Genomic DNA, 5,338 nt, shown 5'->3' on the forward strand with positions numbered 1-5,338 from the left:
AGGATAGCATCAAAACTAAACCTACAATCTTTAAAACCACCACAGATACAGCACAACTCCAAAAAGAAGGACAAATGAGTGTCCGGTTTGAGGCTGCCCTAGACAACGTTGAGTCGTATCAGCCGACAAACGCGACAATCTCCTTCTAGGGCCGATCATGCAGGCTCAGCTCAGTTGCCGGTCAGGATTTACTCCCAATAAAACTCTTAAAGAAAAGGATATGTGTTTAGTACACAAGTAAAGAAATTCTGAAAGCTTGGGTAAAAAAATGTAACTACAGACTATTAGAATATATCGATCATTTTAAATACTCCTTTAAATGTATGCATTTGGCAGACACTTTTATCCATAGCTTGACATTAGGCATTGTCATATTATTGTCCTTTAGACAAGTAACTTTGTCATTTACTTGTCCAAGTACTTGTCCGAAGATATTAAAAATATATATTTTATTTGAATTGTCAATATCATTGTTTCTGCTCCTGATCAAGTTTGCTTAGAAGCGTTTACCTAAATGTATTAATACTCTCCACGATTGCTATAGATTAAAGGCAAGCAATCATTATTATTAACAGTGACCATTTTATTTTCACATAACACGGATGCTACCGAGGTCAAACAGTTGTAACGCAAGTCATAATTATGAAAATATGCAAGTACAGTTCATCACATAAATAGCCAAATAACTTATAAATTACATTAATGTTACATACATATGAATAAACTACAATTTCATTTAGGCAAATACTAAAGAACACTGGAGTATTTTCTGAAGTTCAAAGTAAGAGTGTTGAAGTTTAGGGGACTTTTATTTTGATGGGTTGTCAGGAAGACACTTGAGTTACGCGTGATTAATGATGGCTTCCCTTAATTAGTAAAAGCTCGTAACATGAAGTATGTTTGTTTTATTTCCTCATACAGGTTGAACTACGCGAAATCGACTCAGATGCTTTTAGACACAGGTCATGTCATGATCATGCAGAAAATGATTGCAATTATTATCAAGTTTCAGATTGCATTAAGACGAATGGAACAAGTGAAAAGTTTCTATAAAGTTCATACAAAGCAAATAAATATGAATAAATCAGCATATATCAAGTCTTTTCTTCCTCTTACACACATCAGCAATCACATACAGCCTCGTCTGACTCGTTTCAGGCAAGATCACACACAAACACGCAGCACTGTGCTGTTATCAGGTGAAGTCAGGAAAACATAAAAATAGCATAGTCATTAAATGTAAGTTAATGCTTAACGACGTTTTAACAGCTACAATACACACGATTATTAAAAAGATCGCCTCAGCTTTCCATAATCCTCCTTGCCAACAATAAATAGTTTACAACCGAATTTAGGACACAAACACATATGGCCTGCGAAAATCACCACTACTAAAATAACGTATGACAAAAAACAACCTCTGACAATGCGCCAGTTTTTCGAAATATGTCAGATCAATAAAAAAGAAACAACTAAACCTTTATAAGCAGGTAATTTACAATGGTTAAGGTTAAAGTTCAAATGTAAAATTATTGTATTTGGAAACGATAGAAAGCGGTTAACCAAAGTAGCTAAACTAAAGTAACTCGGGCAAATAAAACAGGTAAAGTTAATCCTTTTAGATTAAATAAGTTATTTAATTTTTAAATAAAGTTCGCATAGGCCTATGTGAAAAAGTTTTTTTAACCACAGAGGTGCGACCACTGATGTGAAGAGCCCACGTAATGGTGCCTGCTCCCCTCTGCCTGCTTCACTATCGCGGTTAGCGGGGTAATCTTCCCAAAATGCAACGCGTTTAAAAAAATACGGGTAAAACACCTGTAAAAATATATACGGAAAGAAATCCTTCATGTTATTGCAGTAATTTATCCCGTATTTTGATGGAATTTTTAATGTATTAAAGAAAATATTGCCCAATTTACTGGTCAAGTAATCAAGCGATTCTGTATTTATTGGTATGGTTATTAAAGGAGTCAGATCTGGCAAGCTCTTTGTGAAACTATCTTTATTAACCAAGGTAATTGTTCTACCCTGTCGATAACGAGTTAAAAAATAAACAATTAATTTTGACAAGCGGACATCCCAACTCAAATCTGCTAAGAGCAAGGTTAAAATCAGTCTAACTCTGAACAAGAGTCTGACATCATACAGGTGTCCTGTACACCACGATGTCTCATTTGTTTAAATAGAGCACACATGGCCAGTGAGAACATGAGATTTTTTTTATTATTTCTGTCTCATTTCTGTTGTTTCATTAATTTTCTGATTACTGTATTTGTTCATTGTTAAATTTATCTATTTATTAATTTAAACAAATAATTTTTCAGCACATCGTAAATCCACTGTATGCAGAGCGGAAAGTGTGCCTCGCTCTCAAGTGCTTTCTGCCGTCATGTTGGGTGTTTTGGTGCCATTGCCATTGTGAATCGTAAAATTGGAGCTCCATTGATGATGGCTTTTTATAGTCCTGGTGCACGCCCTCAACCCAGGGTAAGCCTACACAGAGCAAATTGAACTCATATCAGCTGTTCTGAAACCAAAAACCCAAAGTTTCTCATTTCTAAGTAAACCAACTCAGAGTTCAAGGTTTAACCTACAGTTGGTTGAACCTCCTTATTGAAATGGGCCCCATGTCTTTCTCTACACTAAACATGTGGGTCTGTCATGATCCTGCCACTAGACTAAGAAAACATGATAAAAAGAAGCAGAATCATGACAATACATAGGCAGTTGCATTTCAAACATCTACTGCTTAATGCTCAGGTGGCACAATCACCATATGAAATACAGAACTATGAAAGCCTTTTGAATTGTATCTTGTTGTCTGTCTCTAGCCTATGTGAGATGACCTTTTCTTGTTCCACATTCTTCTGACCCTATTCACTTGCATTAAAACATACTAAAGTAGGCTTATATGTATGTAAAACATTTCAATTTAGCTGCACACATAATTAAGTTTTTATTATAGTCTTTAGTCATAGTACAACTTCCTACAACTCATCATTTTTTCTTAGAAGATAAATTACCTTAGAAATTTCTTGAAGCGGTGACTTGTGATATTTAAATTATGTTTCATATGATTGCACTTAATGTCTGATGGGCTAAATATGGTTAATATTTGAATGTAACTTTATAAATGCATAAACATTCACAACAAACACAAGTCTATATAAACATTTGTATATAACTAGGCTACAGTAGATTAGTCTAGTATTATTATTGGACTGTACATATCTGATCTATCTGTGTATTATACATTTGTAATTCACAAATCACTAAATTGCAGTTGCAATTGCAAATCAATTGTCTCCTATAAGCTATGTTTTAAGACCTTTAGTAGATATCTACAAATATTTTAAACTGTTCTGCATATCGTTCATCAAGCCATGGTTTCTGTAGCAAGATTGGTTTCACCATAAGTCATCAATACAACAACAACAACAACAAAACTGTAAGCACACCAGGGGCCTGTACCATGAAGCTGGTTTAGGGTGCTAGCCAGCTATGTTTCAGTTTAGTTTGTGCCAACCGTGGGTTTTAGGTACCATGAAAGTAGCTTGGCTTTAATCTGTGTTAGTCGCCATGGTATCTTACGCTGCACGGCTAACCTGCTCCGGGGCAGGCTATGTTCTGGATTCGAGATCTCAGACTGAAGTTTGACCAATCAGCTGTGAGCAAAGAAACATAAAGGTGATGTAACTAATTCCCAGCGGCTGTTCTCTGTTGCAATGGCTTCACCTTTTCTCCCAAATCCTGTGGACATCTCCGTGCAAATTGTTAGACGAGCACTTCGTAGAGAAAGAGTTTTTAGGGACAGACAAAATCCCCTTGACTTTCCTGATAGTTACTTGTACGAAAGATACAGATTTTCCGCGGAAGGAATATCTTATCTTTGCGATCTTCTTGAGCCTCACATAACAAATGTGACTCATCGAAGCAATGCCCTTACTGTACCGCAACTGGTATGTATTGCTTTGCTTTTTTTTGCAAGTGGTACATACTTGTATGTGGTCAGTGATGCAGAGAATCTAGGGAAAAACACGGTCTGTCGAACCATTCGCAAGGTGGTCCTCGCTCTGCAGGGGTACATAAATAGCTTCATTGTGTTCCCTGGACATTTATCCACCATGTCCATAAAAGAGGGCTTTTATAAAATTGCCGGTAAGATAACTTGATAGGGTGACATCACATGAACAAATTTAACCTTTCACGCTCATTTTATTGAATGCTCATATTTCACACTTAGAAATCTATTATACAATAGTATGCGGTAGCTACCTGTTAGGAATGGTTTGAAATATATATTTTTCATTCCTATGAAAGGATTCCCTAGAGTCATAGGAGCAATAGACTGCACACATGTTGCAATCTCCACAGCGCTAGGAGAACATGAAGCAGATTATGTGAACAGAAAGTCCTTTCACAGCCTTAATGTTCAGGTAGGGCTACTATAAAGCCTTTGTGAAATTATTTTTATTTGCATCGAGATCAATCTTTAAATAAATAGTAACTAACAGATAGGACAATTACTGTACATTTCACCTTCAGATGACTTGTGATCATGAATGCATGATCAGAAGCTTGGATTCCAAATGGCTTGGCTCAGTGCATGACTCACGCATTTAGCGTGAGTCTATTTTGTGTCAGCGCTTTGAGAAAGGCAAGTAAAATTTGGAACAGTACACTTTAAAGTTTAAATGTTAATAGCAAAACTTAAACAATTTTCCCCTTTTCTTTTCTATGACAGGGCTTTTTGATGGCCTGTTGGTAGGAGATAGATGCATGCCAGAGGTTTTTGCTAACCCCCTATCCTGACCCTTAGACAGGGCCACAAAACCGCTTCAATGTGGCCCTCAGTAAAACCAGGCCTCAGGCTTCAACATGCTTCAACAGGCGTCTAAGAGTGTCACCAGAGGGGGCATCACAGATAGTGGCTGCATGTGCCATTCTGCACAATATAGCCACTATCAGAAAGGAGCGAGAACCACCACAAAACCAGCTTCTCCCTGATGAAATTGACCCCATCACACTTGACCACCCAGCTGGCGCAGCTGTCAGAGATGCAATCACAACACAATATTTTACTTAATAAAAGCACACTGACACTGCAGATAGGTCTCAAACTGTTTTATTGGTCATGTGGAGGAAGAAAATTACATTAATAAACAATCAAAGTGTTCATACTAAAGGGTTATTTGGTTAAAAAAAAGTTCACATACTGGAATCAGTTTTTTCCAGCTGTTTGATCTCCAATTTGATTTTTTTAATTTGGAGCCTCCTCAGCTCACAGTCCAGCTCCTTCAGTGAACAGTCTAGTTCTAGACTCCTTTTGTAAAGG

At 36.9% G+C, this 5,338-nt stretch overlaps 1 pseudogene across 1 annotated transcript; it reads left to right on the top strand.

Moving 5' to 3' along the window:
* Positions 1-3,728: 3,728 nt before the first annotated feature.
* LOC306907411 (putative nuclease HARBI1) lies at positions 3,729-5,089 on the top strand (annotated as a pseudogene). The gene is made up of 4 exons: positions 3,729-4,161; positions 4,324-4,439; positions 4,549-4,660; positions 4,748-5,089. The product of its transcript is annotated as a putative nuclease HARBI1 (transcript).
* The last annotated feature ends 249 nt before the right edge of the window (positions 5,090-5,338 follow it).

This window comes from Barbatula barbatula (genome assembly GCF_947034865.1).
Source record: "Barbatula barbatula genome assembly, chromosome: 18".
In the NCBI taxonomy this organism is placed as follows: Eukaryota; Metazoa; Chordata; class Actinopteri; order Cypriniformes; family Nemacheilidae; genus Barbatula; species Barbatula barbatula.